The 20,957-nt window shown below is 47.0% G+C and overlaps 1 long non-coding RNA gene and 1 pseudogene across 1 annotated transcript; one reads left to right on the top strand and one right to left on the bottom strand.

Moving 5' to 3' along the window:
- Nucleotides 1-6,329: 6,329 nt before the first annotated feature.
- On the top strand, nucleotides 6,330-8,282 carry LOC147960691 (uncharacterized). Its single transcript, XR_015611934.1, has 7 exons — nucleotides 6,330-6,464; nucleotides 6,733-6,778; nucleotides 6,863-6,954; nucleotides 7,110-7,206; nucleotides 7,587-7,691; nucleotides 7,771-7,870; nucleotides 7,943-8,282. It is a non-coding gene; the product is annotated as an uncharacterized LOC147960691 (long non-coding RNA).
- A 932-nt stretch (nucleotides 8,283-9,214) lies between these two features.
- Nucleotides 9,215-16,699, bottom strand: LOC125525529 (L-lactate dehydrogenase B-like; annotated as a pseudogene).
- Between the last annotated feature and the right edge of the window lie 4,258 nt (nucleotides 16,700-20,957).

Raw genomic sequence — 20,957 nt, 5'->3', positions numbered from 1 at the left:
TTCCCTTTCCTCTACAGACCATTAGGCCCTCCGAGAGAGGTGGCCCCTCCCGGTGGACCCCCGGAACCCCTCCGGTGGCCCCGGTACAATACCGATATGCCCCCGAACCTTTCCGGTGACCGTATGACAACTTCCTACATATAAATATTCACCTCCGGACCATTCCGGAACTCCTCGTGATGTCCGGGATCTCATCCCGGACTCCGAACAACATTCGGTAATCACATACAAGTCTTCCTAACAACCCTAGCGTCACCAAACCTTAAGTGTGTAGACCCTACGGGTTCGGGAGACATGCAGACATGACCGAGACGACTCTCCGGTCAATAACCAACAGCGGGATCTGGATACCCATGTTGGCTCCCACATGCTCCACGATGATCTCATCAGATGAACCATGATGTCGAGGATTCAATCAATCCGTGTACAATTCCCTTTGTCAATCGGTACGTTACTTGCCCGAGACTCGATCGTCGGTATCCCAATACCTTGTTCAGTCTCGTTACCGGCAAGTCACTTTACTCGTACCGTAATGCATGATCCTATGATCAACCACTTGATCACATTGAGCTCATTATGATGATGCATTACCGAGTGGGCCCAGAGATACCTCTCCGTCATACGGAGTGACAAATCCCAGTCTCGATTCATGCCAACCCAACAGACACTTTCGGAGATACCTGTAATGAACCTTTATAGTCACCCAGTTACGTTGTGATGTTTGGCACACCCAAGGCACTCCTACGGTATCCGGGAGTTGCACAATCTCATGGTCTAAGGAAATGATACTTGACATTCAGAAAAGCTACAACAAACGAACTACACGATCTTTGAGCTATGCTTAGGATTGGGTCTTGTCCTTCACATCATTATCCTAATGATGTGATCCCGTTATCAATGACATCCAATGTCCATAGTCAGGAAACCATGACTATCTTTTGATCAACGAGCTAGTCAACTAGAGGCTCACTAGGGACGTGTTGTGGTCTATGTATTCACACATGTATTACGATTTCCGGATAACACAATTATAGCAGGAACAATAGACAATTATCATGAACAAAGAAATATAATAATAACCATTTTATTATTGCCTCTAGGGCATATTTCCAACAAAAAGCACCCTCCAAGGCAGGACCCTCTAGTGGGGATTTCTTCTCCCGTTTGGAAGCCTCGGTTTCCGAATCGTCTGAGGCAGTCCTCTTCCTTCCCCGAAGCGAGAGAAGTTCGGATTCTTCTCCTTGGTTGTCCTCCTTCACGGAGGCGCTCGTTCCCTCGGTTGGAACTAGCAGCGACGGGGGCCTGCTTCCGCCCATATTATTCCCCCCCCCCCCCCCGTATCTTCCCTTGAGGGCTCCAGGCAAGGTGCGAGCTTGAGCATCTTTTCCAGCACCAGATTTTCCAAGCCCTCAGGGTGGGGGGCCGAACACCGGATCATCTTCGCCTTTGTTAGCCAGTCCTGGTCAAAGAGCAATCCCTCAGAAATGACGTCATAAATAAAAGACGGTGTGTTCGGCTAGAGGATTACTTATTTGTTCGGCGGCGCGGTTGCTGCTCAGGCCCACGTCCTCGGTGGTATCCGGACACTCTATTTGAGGTCTGAAGAATGACTGGTACATTTCCTCGTGCGTCAGGCCGATGAAATTCTGAATGGCCCGTGGTCCTTCTGGGTTGAACTCCCACAAGCGAAGGGGCCGGCGTTTGCAAGGTTGGACTCGACGAACTAGCATAACTTGTATTACCACAATCAAATTAAAATCTCCCTCGAAGAGATCATGAATACGGCTTTGCATTATAGTCACGTCCTTGGCTGGACCCCAGCTCAGACCTCTACTGATCCATGACATTAGTTGTGGTGGGGGGCCCGAGCGGAAAGCGGGGGCGGCCGTCCACTTGGCACTTCTGGGAGCTGTGATGTAAAACCACTCCTGTTGCCCGGACACCTCTGGAAAGAAACCCTTCGGCCACGGAGCTCCGGCCATCTTGCTTATTGGCGCGCCTCCGCACGCCGCATGTTGCCCCTCGATCATCTTCGGCTTCACTTCGAAGGTCTTGAGCCACAGGCCGAAGTGAGGGGTAATGCGGAGGAAGGCCTCACACATGACAATAAATGTCGAGATGTGGAGAAAGGAGTCCGGGGCTAGATCATGGAAATCTAGCACGTAATAGAACATCAAGCCTCTGACGAAGGGATCCATAGTAAGGCCTAGGCCTCGGAGGAAGTGGGATATGAACACAACGTCTTCGTTGGGTTCAGGAGTAGGGACGACCTGCCCTCGGGCAGGCAGCCGATGCGAAACCTCGACGGTCAGGTATCTGGCCTCCCTCTACTTCTTAATGTCTTCTTCCGTGACGGAGGAAGGCATCCATCGGCCTTGAAGGCTAGATCCGGACATGATTGAAAGTTCGGAGCACCTGACCTGGGCTTTGGGTGTTAGAACTCGAGGCGGGGGAAGGATTCGATTGAGCACAGGAGGGAAAAAGTAAAAGCCTTGTCCCTTTATAAAGAGGGTGAATATCAAGCGTCCTCTCCAAAACCGTTTGGACTTGCCTATAATCTAGGAGTCCTAGACACGGTTGGGTTACCCACACCCGTATTGATGAGGATCCCGTAATCAGGGGACACGATCTCTGCCTTGACAAGACGTGTCAAAAAACTGCCTCGCGTTATGTGCGGGGCTAGTTAAAAGAAACGGTTTGAATAAGCATCGGGACATGGCATGATGTCATGTTGCCAAAACGTGTCAGCAGATTAAAGATTTGTGGAAATATTATTCTCTCTACGGTGGTATGTGGAATTTGTTTTTGCAGGGTCGGACACTATCCTTATATTCAAAATTCTTCCGTGGTGTATTCGGAGGAGGAATCCGCCTTGCAATGCCGAAGACAATACTACGCGCCGGACTCATCATCATTGAAAGCCTGGTTCAGGGGCTACTGTGGGAGTCCTGGATTAGGGGGTCTCCGGACAGCCGGACTATATCCTTTGGCCGGACTGTTGGACTATGAAGATACAAGATTGAAGACTTCGTCTCGTGTCCGGATGGGACTCTACTTGGCGTGGAAGGCAAGCTAGGCAATACGAATATGGATATCTCCTCCCTTGTAACCGACCTTGTGTAACCCTAACCCTCTCCGGTGTCTATATAAACCGGAGGTTTTGGTCCGTGGAACAACATCAACTACAACATACAATCAAACCATAGGCTAGCTTCTAGGGTTTAGCCTCTCTGATCTCGTGGTAGATCTACTCTTGTACTACCCATATCATCAATATTAATCAAGCAGGACGTAGGGTTTTACCTCCATCAAGAGGGCCCAAACCTGGGTACAACACTGTGTCCCGTGCCTCCCATTACCATCCGGCCTAGACGCACAGTTCGGGACCCCCTACCCGAGATCTGTCGGTTTTGACACCGACAGAGTGTTTGAAAGGAGTTTTTCAAAGAAAGACCTCGGTGAAGCTGCTTACATATTGAGCATCAAGATCTATAGAGATAGATCAAGACGCTTGATAAGTTTTTTCAATGAGTACATACCATGATAAGATTTTGAAGTAGGTCAAAATGGAACAGTCAAAGAAGGAGTTCTTGCCTGTGTTGCAAGGTGTGAAGTTGAGTAAGACTCAAAACCCAACCACGACAGAAGATAGAGAGAGAATGAAAGTCATTCCCTATGCCTCAGCCATAGGTTCTATAAAGTATGCCATGCTGTGTACCAGACCTATTGTATACCCTGCCCTAAGTTTGGCAAGGGAGTACAATAGTGATATAGGAGTAGATCACTGGACATTGGTGAAAATTATCTTTAGTGGAATAAGGATATGTTTCTCGATTATGGAGGTGACAAAGATGGTTAGTGCAAGGGAGTACAATAGTGATATAGGAGTAGATCAAAGATGGTTAAGTTTCCTAACCATACACATGAGTTGTTATTTGATCAATGGGATCACATCATTAGGAGAATGATGTGATTGACTTGACCCATTCCGTTAGCTTAGCACTTGATCGTTTGTTGACTGCTATTGCTTTCTTCATGACTTATGCATGTTCTTATGACTATGAGATTATGCAACTCCCGTTTACCGGAGGAACACTTTGTGTGCTACCAAACGTCACAACGTAACTAGGTGATTATAAAGGTGCTCTACAGGTGTCTCCAAAGGCACTTGTTGGGTTGGCGTATTTTGATATTAGGATTTGTCACTCCGATTGTTGGAGAGGTATCTCTGGTCCCTCTCGGTAATGCACATCACTTAAGCCTTGCAAGCATTGCAACTAATGAGTTAGTTGCAGGATGATGTATTATGGAACAAGTAAAGAGACTTGCCGGTAACGAGATTGAACTAGGTATTGATATACCGACGATCGAATCTCGGGCAAGTAACATACCGATGACAAAGAGAACAACATATGTTGTTATGCGGTTTGACCGATAAAGATCTTCGTAGAATATGTAGGATCCAATATGAGCATCCAGGTTTCGCTATTGGCTATTGACCGGAGACGTGTCTCGGTCATGTCTACATAGTTCTCGAACCCGTAGGGTCCGCACGCTTAACGTTTCGATAATAGTTTTATTATGAGTTTATATGTTTTGATGTACCGAAGGTTGTTCAGACTCCCGGATGTGATTGCGGACATGACAAGGAGTCTCAAAATGGTCGAGACATGAAGATTGATATATTAGAAGCCTATGTTTGGATATGGAAGTGTTCCGGATGAAATCGGGATTTTACCGGACTACCGGGAGGTTACCGGAACCCCCCGGGGTTTAATGGGCCTACATGGGCCTTAGTGGAAATAGAGGGCAGCAAGGGGAGTGTGGGGCGCCCCCCCCAAGGCCCAAACCGAATTGGTTTAGGGCAAGGGGGGCCGGCCCCCTCTTTCCTTCTCCCCCTATACCTTTCCTTCTCCCAAGTCCTAATCCAACTAGGAAAGGGGGGAGTCCTACTCCCGGTGGGAGTAGGACTCCTCCTGGCGCGCCTCCTCCCTGGTCGGCCGCACCCCCCCCCCTTGCTGCTTTATATACGGGGGCAAGGGGGCACCCCAGAGACACAACAATAGATCATTTGATCTTTTAGCCGTGTGCGGTGCCCCCTCCACCATAGTCCACCTCGATATTACTGTAGCGGTGCTTAGGCGAAGCCCTGCGTCGGTAGAACATCAACATCGTCACCACGCCGTCGTGCTGACGAAACTCTCCATCAACACTCGGCTGGATCGGAGTTCGAGGGATGTCATCAGGCTAAACGTGTGCTGAACTCGGAGGTGCCGTACGTTCGGTACTTGATCGGTCGGATCGTGAAGACGTACGACTACATCAACCGCGTTGTGCTAACGCTTCCGCTTTCGGTCTACGAGGGTACATGGACAACACTCTCCTCTCTCGTTGCTATGCATCACCATGATCTTGCGTGTGCGTAGGATTTTTTTTGAAATTACTACATTCCCCAACAGGGAGACCCCGCATCGCTGGTGAGGCTCGGACACGAGCTCGCCGAAGGCGAGGCGGGGCCGAGAAATTGATTCCAGGAGGGAGAGCTCGTGCGCTGCTCTGTAATCTACAAAACTCATATGTAGCTATTGTGAAGAAAATCTACTATCCTAAATTGTAAATTCAGGCGACTTATATATATAGCTATTGCGAAGAAGAAGAAAAACAGTTGACTCGCACACATGTGCTCCATACAAATATGGTCAAGGTGTCTTTATTCTTACGACTTATGTCCTCCCTCCGGTCCTTTTTACTCTGCACATAAGAATTGTCTGAAGTCAAACTTCTCAAAATTTGACCATATTTATATGAAAAAATATTAATATATAGCATGCTAAAGTTATACAATATGAAACTTTAAGTCCTGATGCATAAACTAGTATTGATTTCACATTGTGAATGTTGATATTGTTTCTATGAAGTTGGTCAAATTTTACGCGACTTGACTTCAGACAAATCTTATATGCGAACTAAAAAGGATCGGAGGGAGTACATAGTACAACCTCCGTTTTAAATTATTTATTTTAAATGTGTCTAGATATGAATATATATAGACACGTTTTAGTGTTAGATACATTTAGATATATTAAAACTAAGCACTTTTCCAGCCCTCTCAGGGCATCAGCGCTCCGAGCCGTCTTTTTATCCGTCGGATCTTCACTTCTAGGCTTCATTGGCCGTCCGATTGCCTCTTAATCGAAGCTAAGTCGTGCGTACAGGCTTCGTTGACAGCGTAACGAGCGCTAACCCTCTCGGGCCGCTGCTCCGGCGGTTTTTTTGGGCATTTGACATTCAATTGGGCCTACTGGGCCTGTAGTAGGATCCCGTGCAATGTAAAAGTGGAGAACCCTAGACACTCGCGACCGCGACGGACAGCGCATCATCAGATGCACGGACGCGAGCGGCGCGATGGGGTGGGATGTGACGGCGAACAGCCGTGAGAATCGCCAAGGGTGCTTGATTGAAAGGTTAATAAGCCATTAGTGCCAATCGATGCTCCGGTCAGTTACAATGGCGATTCATATTTTCCATTCAATTCATACGAGCCCATATATTTCCAACCTTGCCGCTGATCCTTTTCCACCACTGCTCACTTTTGCAAACCATTCTCCATCACAGAGCGAAGTTTGATGCCTAGGGTCCAGCCCAATTCTCCCTGTTTGCTGCATCTACTGTTCACCCAATTCTTCCTCAATTTTCAGTGATATACTGTTCTTTGTTTTTTTTTAAACGCAGGTTCCACACGTTGACAGATTTGAGCCTCCTTCTGCTGGGTTAGAAGGTGATGCACTGGTTTCAATTCTCAATTGTTGTCTACATATACTGATGTGTTCTCTGTCTATTTCATAATCTCAAATGATTGCAGGCTTCACTACAAGAAGGAATTCCAGCTATGTACTGCTTTGTTTCTTTCGTTCTTCTAGGTAAATCTGCTGGAATACAATGACTAATGGAAAGGTCAGTATCAATTTTCTCTTGTGCCTCCTTTAATTATGACTCATCTCACTATCTATGTATTGTACTATGTACCTTTCATTCACATGATATGATTTCACTCTATGATTGTTTGAAATAATCAAAGTACCGCCTACTGTTCCTGTGCTATGTAGCAGGTTATTTAGCAAGTGAAAGATGCGCAGAAGACAAATGTTGTACAAGGCACCGAAGGATCAAATGATAATATTGTGCTTCCCAGATCGTGACATGATGGTAAGCCCAAATTTGCTCAGGTTATACATGATATACTGATCATGAAACTGAAAACAGAACAAAAGCATTGTGTAAAGAAGATGATTTTGATGGTGAATTGGATCGCAACATTGTCGCAAAACTAATGCAAATGTTAAATGGTGTAAACCGACAGAAATTCACTCTTCACTTCACTGTCAAGGAGAAGTTCCTTCGCTATGGGCTACTCTCTTTCCAAGTGAACAGCATAACACAGATTCACACAAAGACAAATGTATTTGAATTCAACAAACTTAGCGTTGGGTCAAGCAGCACATCAACAGATATTTAAATTTCCAGTTTATTTACTTCCACCTGCCTCAAGTTGTAGTACACTAACCTATAGTATATCTCTTTTACAGGTAAACACTAGCAGTAACAACAAAGAACCCGAGGACAAGGACATGGACAACACTAATGAAAGTGATAAAAGTGAAGGACAGATCTCTCCGTCACTGGATTCAATAGTACAATCATTTCTCATTTTCTTATATCCTTGACAAATATATTTACTTGATTATGACCATGATCTTTCAATAAATAAAGGAACAGATACACCATCTTCTGCCAAGGAACATGAAGGGCCATCTAAAATTGCTGCAAGCAAAAATGGTTCACAGGGCACTAGCAAGAAGCCATCAAAAAGGTAACACCAAAACTTGCAAACTAAAACCATGCCCACTTACTATTTATTTACAAACTTCTCTATGGACTACAGGGACAGAACTGAAGCCAACAAATCAACTTCGGCAAAGTAAAAGATGCACTTATCATAAAAAGAGCTTCGATCAGCGTATTTCAAAAGCAAATATAGAAATGGCGACCTTCTGCATTCGTCCATCTTTTGAAGTTATTTCATTTTCCATTAATAAATATATCATGTATGTGCGAATGCTACTGTATCATCATCTGATCAACAACTTTGTCTTCAGCAGTTAATGTGTCTCGGTAGTATGTTTTGCAGAAACTATTCTTCTTGTGCACTGAATAATGAAACAACTTATGCATTTCTTATTAAGATAATGCACTTCTTAAATCTTCTACTATTCTGCCAAGAATATTTAAATCTCAATGCTGTAATATCTCGTTCTATTAGTATAAAAATGCACCTTTTCATTTTCCAGTTCATCTTTCTCTTGACATGCAGAAACTAACATTTCATCATAGTTTGTAAATTCATATGCAAAATGACGATTATTACCCTAAATTCAGCAGAGGAACAAGACCTTACGTGTCCACGCCTAAAATTTTTTGCAGCGTGGAGCTTCTAATTCCTCTCATGTATCATTGTTTCTCCTCAAAAAACATCAGTTATAGATGCGTGGTGCAAAATGATACTGAATACTTCTAAATGTCTGAATATTAAACACCCATTAAACACCATATAATATTTATTAGCCTGACCTCAAACACCATTCTTCTATGGTTAGAGTATTAGCTAATTCCTGCTAAGAGGTACCTATGTTCTCAATTTATGTTTGTCGCATGGCTTTTTCAGAGCTGACATATTTTCATACCCTAGCTTCAGATGGATAACAATATCAATGAACACATTCTAGAGACTGCTGAGGCATGAGAGAAGGCCCTGTCGAAGATCATACTTCTAGATAAATTGAAAAGGGCCAGCCCAAGAACGAACTAATAGCCCAATATCTTTGGCTTGTTTAATCCTCCTGGCATTTCATGTATACCTTTGATTTCCAATATTCAACAAAGGATGGATGGAGGTACAATTAAAAATAAAATCTCAAGCTAAAATTACAATACAAAATTACTGAACAACGTGTCTCCGTATATTCATATCAATGCCTACCATTAAATCGCACAAATCGATGGGTGCAGCAACGCGCGCCGGCATGGTCTAGTATAAATGATAATTAAGTTGGGACGAGGGAGTACAATGTATGCATCTTATTTACTGTTTATCGGCAGCAAAGTCGACTTGGCTGACGCCCAGGACATTTTCAGGCGCTTACATGAACGCGCTTGATTATAGCTCGAGCGCCTGACGGTAGCCCTAGAGCGTCTCGGCGGACCGGTGGAGCGTCGTTTCTTCGTCGCCGGTGAGCTCCAGCTCAGCGGCAATCCCTGTTGGAATTTTGCTAGTAGGCCTTTGGCCCAAAGCCCAACTAAAATTCCGAAATTCTCTTGGCCCATTCATGCACACATGTGAGTGGAGTGAGTGAGGCTAAAGTTTAGTCCCACCCCGGAAGTTGAGAGAGAGTTGCACCTCTTTATAAGGTGAGCTCTTCTACCACTTGTATGAGCATGAGAAGAGGAGACCTACACGCGCGCTCCTCCTCCTCGCTCGCCACGACGCGTCGCGTCGCGGATTGCGGGATTGAGCCGAGCCGAGGACAGAGCTATGCACGTTGTCTATATTTTTGCTGCATGGAAAAATTAATGAGTCATTAATTAATAATTAACGGAGGCGTTAATTACTGAACCGTTTCCGATTCTTTTGGATCGTGACGACTCGGACGTGGGGTTTACTCCCACGACCTACCCGGCCCACACTATATAGCCAGGCAGACGTCTACCCTAGCCGCCGCTTCGTATGGTTTCTCACCACCGTTCCAGATCATTGCGCCGCCAAGCAAGTCTTCTCCATCCCTCCTTCCGGCGTGCACCGCGAGAAGGGACAACAGGCCTCCGGAACCCCGCCTCTCATGATCCTGTACGGGAGAGGGGCGATCAGGTTTTTGGGGAGCGCACTCGCGCGACTGCTGGCAGCGACGACTTCGCGAACGACGACTTCTTCCCCGACCTCGGCAACCTCATCCTCGACGACATGGGCGACAACGTCAACGCCGGCGGTGCTGCACCCGCTGCACCGTATGTGATTCTATCCTTCCTGTTCAAGATCGTGGTAGAATTCATGTTTCTAGTATGTGCCCTAGATTTGATATGTTCATCTGCTATGCTAGTTCGCATGACTAGTTTAATCTCTGCTGCTGTGGTGATGATTTATCTTCTGTTTATTCGGATTAAATCTCGTAGTAATTTGCTCATATTTCCAACAATCCAAAAACCTGATTATAGGCAATTTACTCTGAGTGGTTTTGCTGCGCATCTGAAGCCGCCTGCCTTTAAAGGGGCGCAATATAAGAGGTGGCGCATGAGAGCAGTCTACTGGTTTCAGACCATGGGCTGCTATGATGCCACCAAGGGCAAGCCCGAGGGCGATCTTAATCCAGCACAGCTGGAAGCTTTTGAGAAGATCGATGCCCTCTTTAAAGGCGCTCTTCTGAGTGTTCTTGATGACTCCATTGTGGATTCGTATATGTCGTTTGACAACGGCAAGGACATGTGGGCTGCGCTCGAGGCCAAGTTGGGTGCCTCGGACGCCGGCAGCAAGTTGTACGTCATGGAGCAATTCTATGACTACAAGATGACTGATGAGTGCCCTGTTGTACAGCAGGCTCATGAGATACAGTCGCTCGCAAAAGAACTTGAGTACTTCAAGTGTGTGTTGCCGGACAAATTTGTTGCCGGAGGCATCATTGCCAAGCTTCCACCTTCGTGAAACAATTTTGCTACTTCCCTGAAACACAAGAGACAGGAGTTTTCCGTTGCGGATCTCATTGGTACTCTTGATGTTGAAGAGAAGGCGAGAGCAAAGGACACACGTGCTCGAGTTGCTGAGGGAGGTTCTAGTGCCCACATGGTACAGAAGAAGAACTCCCAGCCCAACAAGTTCAAAAACAATAAGAACAAAACTCAGGTCAAAGGCAAGTTTGATACAAAGAACAAGCCATCACATTCTACCAACTTCAAGAAGAATTCTCATAAGAAGGGGAAGGGACTTTGCCATGTCTGCGGTGATCCTAATCACTGGGCTCCGAAGTGTCCTAACCGCTTTGAGGAGCGCGAACATGAGAAGAGCGGCAAGTCCGCTAATGTTGTCATCAGTGATACTGATATGAAGGAATCAGGGTACGGTATTTTTCCTATCATCCTTTCAGTATTTCAATCCCCTGATTGGTTAATTGACACCGGTGCCAATCTACATGTTTGTGCTGACGCCTCCATGTTTTCTTCTTACCAGGCAACAGGGACTTCACCCGTACCGATGGGGAACGGGTCACATGCCATCGTTCGAGGTGTTGGTACGGTTGATCGGAAGTTTACTTCGGGGAAGACTGTGCGTCTGAAGAACGTTCATCATGTGTCGTCCATCAATAAAAATCTCGTTAGCGGTTCCCGTTTATGTCGAGATGATTTTAAGTTGGTTTTTGAATCCTTGTAATTTCTAAGTGTGGACAATTTGTTGGAAAAGGCTATGAGTGCGGAGGCTTGTTCCGCCTATCTTTGTCAGATATTTGCACTAAAGTTATTAATAATGTTTGCCACAATAATGAGTCTGATATTTGGCATTCACGACTCTGTCATATTAGCTTTGGTTGCATGACGCGGTTAGCCAATATGAATTTAATTCCAAAAATCTCTACTGTTAAAGGCTCCAAGTGCCAAGTATGTGTGCAAGCTAAGCAACCTCGCAAGTCCCATAAGACTGCAGAGGCAAGAGACTTGGCGCCACTAGAGCTTATACATTCTGATCTTTGTGAGATGAATGGCGTGTTGACAAAAGGTGGAAAGAGATACTTCATGACGTTGATTGATGACTCCACTAGATATTGTTATGTGTATCTTCTGAAATCAAAAGATGAGGCTTTAACTTTCTTTAAAAAACTATAAAGCTGATGCAGAGAACCAACTTGATCGAAAAATTAAACGGCTTAGGTCCGATCATGGTGGAGAGTATTTTTCCAATGAATTTGATCTGTTTTGTGAGGAACATGGTATAATCCATGAGAGGACGCCTCCCTACTCACCCCAGTCAAATGGGGTAGCCGAAAGAAAGAACCGAACTCTAACTGATATGGTTAACACCATGTTAGACACTTCGGGTCTATCCAAGGAATGGTGGGGGGAGGTGCTAATGACTGCGTGTCATGTCCTAAACCGAGTTCCCACAAAGCATAAGACCATGACTCCATTTGAGGAATGGGAAAGGAAAAGGTTGAAACTATCTTACCTACGTACTTGGGGTTGTTTGGCGAAAGTCAATATACCAATTCCCAAGAAGCGCAAGCTTGGACCAAAAACCGTGGATTGTGTTCTTCTGGGCTATGCTTTTCATAGCATCGGCTATAGATTTTTGATAATAAAATCTGAGGTATCCGACATGCATGTTGGTACGATTATGGAATCAAATGATGCAACTTTCTTTGAGGACATATTTCCTATGAAGGATATGTTGAGTTCATCAAATCAGGAGATACCTACTCCATCTAGTGAGGAATTCACTGTAATTCCCGAACCCACCATTGTGATGGAACACGTTGAGAATCCTGTTGAGGGTAACAATGGAACTCCTGTGAGGAGTAAGAGACAGAGGACTGCAAAGTCTTTTGGTGATGATTTCATTGTGTACCTCGTGGATGACACACCCAGGACTATTTCAGAAGCCTATGCATCTCCTGATGCTGACTACTGGAAGGAAGCTGTACGTAGCGAGATGGATTCCATCTTAGCTAACGGTACCTGGGAGATCACTGACCGTCCTTATGGGTGCAAACCTGTAGGATGTAAGTGGGTGTTCAAGAAGAAGCTTAGACCTGATGGTACGATTGAAAAGTACAAGGCATGGCTTGTGGCCAAGGGTTATACCCAGAAAGAAGGTGAAGACTTCTTTGATACTTACTCACCCGTGGCTAGACTGACCACAATTCAGGTGCTACTATCACTGGCTGCCTCACATGGTCTTCTCGTTCATCAAATGGACGTTAAGACGGCTTTCCTCAATGGAGAGTTGAAGGAGGAAATTTACATGGATCAGCCAGATGGTTGTGTAGTACCTGGTCAGGAAGGAAAGGTGTGCAAGTTATTGAAGTCTTTATATGGCCTTAAACAAGCTCCTAAGGAGTGGCATGAGAAGTTCGAAAGAACATTAACTGCTGTCGGCTTTGTAGTAAACGATGGTGACAAGTGCGTGTACTATCGCTATGGTGGGGGCGAAGGAGTTATTCTTTGTCTGTATGTCGACGACATATTGATCTTTGGAACCAAACTTGATTTAATCAAGGAGGTTAAGGATTTTTTATCTCGCTGTTTTGAGATGAAGGATCTAGGGGTAGCTGATGTTATCTTAAACATCAAGCTGTTGAGAGATGAGAATGGTGGGATCACACTGCTTCAGTCTCATTATGTGGAAAAGGTCTTGAGTCATTTTGGGTATAGCGACTGCATGCCTTCTCCAACTCCATGTGATGCTAGTGTGTTGCTTCGAAAGAATCGACGGATTGCTAGAGATCAACTGAGGTATTCTCATATTATTGGCTCGCTTATGTATTTGGCGAGTGCCACGAGGCCTGACATCTCTTTTGCTGTGAGCAAGCTGAGTCGGTTTGTGTCAAAACCGGGAGATGATCATTGGCATGCTCTTGAGAGAGTTATGCGCTATTTGAAAGGCACCGCGAGCTATGGGATTCACTACACCAGGTATCCAAGGGTACTGGAGGGTTATAGTGACTCAAACTGGATATCTGATGCTGATGAGATTAAGGCCACAAGTGGTTATGTTTTTACACTTGGTGGTGGCGCTGTTTCCTGGAAGTCTTGCAAGCAGACCATCTTAACGAGGTCAACTATGGAAGCAGAACTCACAGCATTAGACACTGCCACTGTTGAAGCAGAGTGGCTTCGTGAACTCTTGATGCACTTACCTATGGTTGAAAAACCAATACCCCCTATCCTGATGAACTGTGATAATCAAACTGTGATCGTCAAGATAAACAGTTCTAAGGACAATATGAAGTCCTCAAGGCATGTGAAGAGGAGACTAAAATCTGTCAGAAAATTGAGGAACTCCGGAGTTATTACGTTGGATTATATCCAAACATCGAAAAACTTGGCAGATCCCTTCACAAAGAGTCTATCACGTAATGTGATAGATAATGCATCAATGGAGATGGGTTTGAGACCCACCGCATGAGTTGTCCATAGTGGTAACCCACACTATGTGATCGGAGATCCCGTGAAGTAGAAGTGGGAGACAAGCTGTTGGTCAGCTGGGAGGAGAGTATCCCTATATTAATTATCCCACTCCGTGAAGATGCAATACTCTCCTGATCTGCATGGCAGGTTGATACTTATCTTAATGTGTTCCAAGTGGCTTATTCGGGTAAGCAGAGATGTTGTCCTGCAGAACATCTTCTGAGGAACACACCTATATGAATTTGACTGTTAACGTCGCAGTCTGTGAGAATTGGGTGTTCTCTAATAAATTCATGAAAGGCCCTGGAGTATGACGTATACGCTCCACCCGCGGGGAAGCCTTGCGGCAGCCCAGTATCGGTCAAGAATTTGTGTGAAACTAGTTTCACAGAAAACTTGTAGTTCAAGGCATAGTCCACTATTCAAGTTGTGATCTAGTGTAGCATAAATTTCTAAGTGGAAGTTCAACTTCACAGTCTCCACTAAGCACCGATATATAAAACAATGTTTTGGAACTAAATGATGAGATGCGCCAATGAGACTTTGTGGGGGATTGTTGGAATTTTGCTAGTAGGCCTTTGGCCCAAAGCCCAACTAAAATTCCGAAATTCTCTTGGCCCATTCATGCACACATGTGAGTGGAGTGAGTGAGGCTAAAGTTTAGTCCCACCCCGGAAGTTGAGAGAGAGTTGCACCTCTTTATAAGGTGAGCTCTTCTACCACTTGTATGAGCATGAGAAGAGGAGACCTACACGCGCGCTCCTCCTCCTCGCTCGCCTCGCCACGACGCGCCGCGGGTTGCGGGATTGAGCCGAGCCGAGGACAGAGATATGCACGTTGTCTATATTTTTGCTGCATGGGAAAATTAATGAGTCATTAATTAATAATTAACGGATGCGTTAATTACTGAACCGTTTCTGATTCTTTTGGATCGTGACGACTCGGACGTGGGGTTTACTCCCACGACCTACCTGACCCGCACTATATAGCCAAGCAGACGTCTACCCTAGCCGCCGCCGCTTCGTATGGTTTCTCATCACCGTTCCAGATCATTGCGCTGCCAAGAAAGTCTTCTCCATCCCTCCTTCCGGCGTGCACCGCGAGAAGGGACAGCAGGCCTCCGGAACCCCGCCTCTCGTGATCCTGTATGGGAGAGGGCTGATCAGATTTTTGGGGAGCGCACTCGCGCGACTGCTGGCAGCGACGACTTCGCGAACGACGACTTCTTCCCCGACCTCGGCAACCTCATCCTCGACGACATGGGCGACAACGTCAACGCCGGCGGTGCTGCACCCGCTGCACCGTATGTGATTCTATCCTTCCTATTTGAGATCCTGGTAGAATTCATGTTTCTAGTATGTGCCCTAGATGTGATATGTTCATCTGCTATGCTAGTTCGCATGATTAGTTTAATCTCTGCTGCTGTGGTCATGATTTATCTTCTATTTATTCGGATTAAATCTCGTAGTAATTTGTTCATATTGCCAACAATCCCGAGCACGCCGCGGCGCCCGAGCCTGGCCGGGAGGCTAAGGAAGACCTCGTGGGCGTTGCCGGGGACGAACCCCTTGGAGAGCACCGACACCGGGTGGACGCGCCGCTGGTCGCGGAGGAGCGACCGGGCCAGGCTGGCCGCCGAGTAGCCGATGGCCCAGGACGTGTACCCCTTGAGGCCGATCACCTCGCCCGCGCCGCCCACCACCGCCCGCCGGATCCCCTCCAGGGCCTCCGCGTCAAACAACGAGTGGGTCTTCTGGAGGTAGCTCAGCACCGGCATGCCGCCGACGCGGACGCTCGACCACAGCGCCAGCGCGCCGTCTCCATGCTCGCTGACCATGTACGCCTGCACGTCCTGCGCGCCCACGCCGAGGTGCTCGGCCAGGAGGCACCGCAGCCTGGCGGAGTCGAGGTCCGTGCCGGAGCCGATCACGCGGCTCGACGGGAACCCCGACAGCTTCCACGCCGCATACGCCAGCACGTCCACCGGGTTCGAGACCACCAGCAGCAGCGACTCGGGCGACCCCTCCGCCACCGTCGGCACGACCTCCCTTAGCAGCGCCACGTTCCTCCTCAGCTGGTCCATCCGCGACGCCGCCGCCGTCTCCCTGGGCACCGTGATGAGGGCCAGGTCGGAGCTCCTGGTGAGCGCGAGCACGTCGGTGCCTGCGACGATGCGGACGCGCGGGAGGAACGTCGCGGCATGCTGCAGGTCCAGCATCTTGCCGCGGACCCTGTCGGCCTCTGCGTCCACGAGCGCGATCTCATCGGCGAGGCCCTGCGTGAGGATGGTCTGCACGATCGCCATGCCCACGTTGCCAGCGCCGATGACGGAGACCTTGGTGAGCCGCTCACAAGGCTGCAGCACGATCAGTTCCCCATCGTGGACGGGCGATGGAACCTGGCAGAAGAAGCCCGCGCCCTTGTCGATGTCGAAGCCGAGCTTGCACAGCGAGGACGCCTCCTTCATCAGGCTCATGGTGTCAGTCAAATCGATCTCGGGGGTTGTGTTGATAACTTATATTGTGCTTATTCGTTCAGTTGGGTTTGGAACTTTGGGTGCAATGCATGGTGCATACGTAGCTGAGAGCTCTCCTACTTATACTACCACAATAGCAAAGTAGTGGGCACAAAGGAGGGTTGCTGTGAGGCCTATCTCTAGATCATAAGAGCATCTCCAACAGGCGCCGGTCGCGTCGCGCGCAAAAAACAGATATGCCGCGCGCGCATCGTCTGGTTTGGCGCGGCGTGCAACGCTGGCTCCAGCAGCCGCACAAAAATGCAGCCTGCGCGCGCCGCTGCAGCGCGCCAAAATGCAGCGCGCGTGACTAGCACAAACAATATATGCATTCGAAAACAGAAGCAAAAAGATCAAAACAAACAAAAATAAATAGTTCAATTTCGTTTATTACAACTCAAACAAACAGTTTTTATCGTTCAATACAACAAATAGTGCAATTAAACACAACAAATAGTTCAACAATACAATAACGAACTTACAAATCATGATGCTCTTTGTCGTCCATTCCATGCCCACCACTCCTCAATGAGATCCTTTTGAAGATCATTATGCGCTGCGGGACGTTGAATGGCATGATAGGAGGCAACAAAACGGGCCACCCTTTCAGCCCTCCATCACACTCGCACGGGATGTCCCAAGAGCTCATACTGAGAGTAGTCTACATCTTGGCCACGCTCATTCTCGATGATCATGTTGTGCATGATCACACAAGCGTGCATTATGCACCAAAGCATCTTCTGATCCCAAAATCTAGCCAGTCCTCTCACAATAGCAAATTGGGCTTGCAAAATTCCAAAAGCTCTCTCCACATCTTTTCTAGCCGCCGCCTGAGCATTGTGGAAATCAAGATTTTTCTTACCTTCTGGCTTTTTCAACGGCTTGACAAAGGTTTGCCATTTTGGATAGATGCCATCCGCTAGATAATAGCCATAGTTGTATGTACGGCCATTTGCTACAAACTGCACTGGTGGCAACTCTCCATTTGCAATCTTACTCATCAGTGGTGACCAGTTGACAACATTGATGTCATTTAAAGATCCAGGCATTCCAAAAAATGCATGCCAAATCCAAGTCTCTTGATCGGCCACCGCTTCAAGGATTATAGTGGAACCCTTTTTTTTGGCCGTGGAATTGGCCATGCCATGCCTTTGGACAATTCTTCCAAGTCCAATGCATGCAATCTATTGAGCCAAGCATGCCAGGAAAATCGCGAGCTTTGTTCATCGCTAAAAGTCTTGCGACGTCTTCAGCGTTGGGAGATCTCAAATACTCATCGCCAAACACTTGCACAATTCCGACTGCGAAGCGCTTGACACACATGATGGCTTGGCTCTCACCCATAGCCAAGTGATCATCAACTAGATCAGCCGGTATACCGTATGCCAACATACGCAAAGAGACTGTCACCTTCTGAAAGGTCCTATGCCCGAGCTCTCCGGCGGCATTCCTCGTTTGCTGAAAAAGCGGTCATGGCTCGCTAGTTTCTCTGCAATGCGCCTGAACAACTCGGTGCTCATCCTAAACCGGCGACGAAAATACGATTCGGGGTATGTGGGATTCTCCGCAAAATAATGCCTGATCAATCTATTGTGGGCATCGATCCTATCCCTCCAAATTTTTTGACGACCCATAACCGAACCACCGTGCTTCGGTTTTTTATTAATATGCATAGCTAGGATCATTGCAAGATCCTCCTCTTCCATATCAAATTCTTCTTCGAAAGAATCATACGACGAACTCATCTACAATGTTGAATACTATGCTATAAATACAAAACTACAATCAACATGCACGAAATTCATGGCTTTTGAGCAATACATACCTTCTAGGCGTTTTGTCGAACACCTTGCGGGCGCTGTTCGTCGGAGGACTAGCACGCGCGCGGGGCGGCGGGACTAGAGGGGGGCCGGAGAAAGCGCGCGCGGGGCGGGGATAGGCCGGGGAAGCGCCGGAACGGTCGCCGGGTGGCGCGGTCGGCGGCGGCGGCGCGGCTGAAGGGGGGTGGGAGGTGCGAGCGAGCGCGCGAGAGTCCAGCGCGCGGGAGCGGGTGCAGCAAATAAGCGGCGCGCGATTGCGTTTCGGCCCGCGCGCTGGACTACGTATGCCGCGCGCGCGGTTTTCGCGCGCCCGCTGGAGCAACTATTCCGGTTGCGCACGTGCTAAAAGGGGGGATTTTGCGGCGCGGCGCTAGTTTGGCGCGCCTGTTAGAGATGCTCTAAGTGTATCTATTTTTCTCCGTCTTCTTTTTGTCTGTCGGGAAAGCGAACCTAGGAAAGAAACCGAAGTCTATATGTCGACGGAAATAAATAAGGGAGCACCTGAAACTCATCTAGCTGAGACATAACTATGGTCTCATTCACGGATGATGTCCTGTTCTAGTGAGTTTGTTTCTCGCTCCCCTACGATCTGGTTGTCTTCGATTTTTGTGTGTGGCTGGCCTAGTGCGTTTTCTTGATTTTAGTTGGGCCGGACTTGGCCTAGCCACTTCTCGTGTTGTGCGGCAAGACTACTACATTTTGCCAAGACGCTTGAGCTACTAGTAGTTGCTACCGCTCAAACAAAAAAACTAGTAGTTGCTGTTTAAAGACACGGGAGCTAGGTGGAAGCTTGTAGAAAAAATATTGATGCCACAATTGACATCACAAACTTATTACCCATGACATTTTGTTGATTTTCTATTATTCCATTTCACCATAATACGTTGGCAAAAATGTTGTTGCAAGTATATTAACGGAACCATTTAGATTTCGTGTTGTTCCCTTACAGCATAAAACATGTGATTTTCGGTTTCAAAATTGTTGACGGATATAAAAATCTCCCTACATTTAAAAATGTTCGTCAAATACAAAAAGAATATATAAAATGTTCACCAACATTTAAAAATCATGAAGTTTGAAGAAAACACAATTTCTCCAAAATGTTCACCGTTTAAAAAAATCATGATTAAAAATAGAAATAATAAATAAATAAATATGAAACCCACCACCAGTTGTAACCACCTTGGAGGCCCGTCCTGTTGCGATTCCTCCTTTGGGACATGCAATTGCAACAAAACCTAGAAAATGTGGAGTTGCAGTTCCACCTTGGGCAGATGCAATTGCGACAAACCCCTAGAAAACTTGCAGTTGTGACATGCCTCGGAAACCATGCGGTTCTGATTCTCACCCTTGGGGCTTGCAATTGCGACAAACCTAGAAAACTTGCAGTTGTGACCTACCTTGAAGAACTTGCAGTTGCGGCACCCCCCCCCTCGGGACATGCAATTGCGACAAATCCTAGAAAACTTGCAATTTTGACTTGCCTTGAAAAACATGCAATTACGATTTCCCCCTTGGGGACATGCAATTGTAACAAACCCTAAAAAAATTATAGTTGCGACATGCCTTGGAAACTGTCAAGTTCCAAATCCCACCCTTTGGGCTTGCAGTTGTGACCTACCTTGAAAAACATGCAGTTGCGACTCCTCCCTTGGGGACATGTAGTTGCGACAAACCCTAGAAAACTTGTAGTCGACATGACTTAGAAACATCACAGTCCCGATTCACGCCTCTTGGGGGCTTGCAGTTGCGACAAACCTAGAAAACTTGCAGTTCCGACCTACCTTAAAGAACTTGCAGCTGCCCCCCTGCCTCGGGACATGCAATTACGACAAATCCTAGAAAACTTGCAGTTGCGACCCCTCCCCCCGGGACATGCAATTGCGACAAATCCTAAAAAACATGCAGTTGCAACTTGCCTTGAAAAACATGCAGTTGCGATTTCCCCTTGGGGACATGCAATTGCAGCAAACCCTAAAAAACTTGTAGTTGCGACATGCCTTGGAAACTGTCAGGTTCCAAATCCCACCCTTGGGGCTTGCAGTTGTGACCTACCTTGAAATATGCAGTCGTGATTCCTCCCTTAGGGACATGCAGTTGCAACAAACTCTAGAAAACTTGCAGTTGCGACATGACTTGGAAATAGTGTAGTCCCGATTCACACCTCTTGGGGGCTTGCAGTTGCGACAACCACTGGAAACTTGCGATTGCGACCTGGCTTGGGAAAAAGTTGCATTTGTGATTCTCCTTGGGGACATGCAGTTGTGATTCCCCATCTTAAAGTTGCCTTTGGAAATGCGTAGTTATGGTTCCCCCTTGGGGACATGCAATTGTGCCCCCCCCCCTCTCGAGATCTTCAAAGTTGTGACCCCATCTCAAAAGAACTTGCGGTTGCAAGC

The sequence above is a fragment of the Triticum urartu genome, chromosome 7A, assembly GCF_056163025.1.
Source record: "Triticum urartu cultivar PI428250 chromosome 7A, HENAU_Tu73, whole genome shotgun sequence".
NCBI classification, from domain to species: Eukaryota; Viridiplantae; Streptophyta; class Magnoliopsida; order Poales; family Poaceae; genus Triticum; species Triticum urartu.
Note: the sequence above shows the minus strand (reverse complement) of the source record. Positions and strands in the feature narration are given on the sequence as shown.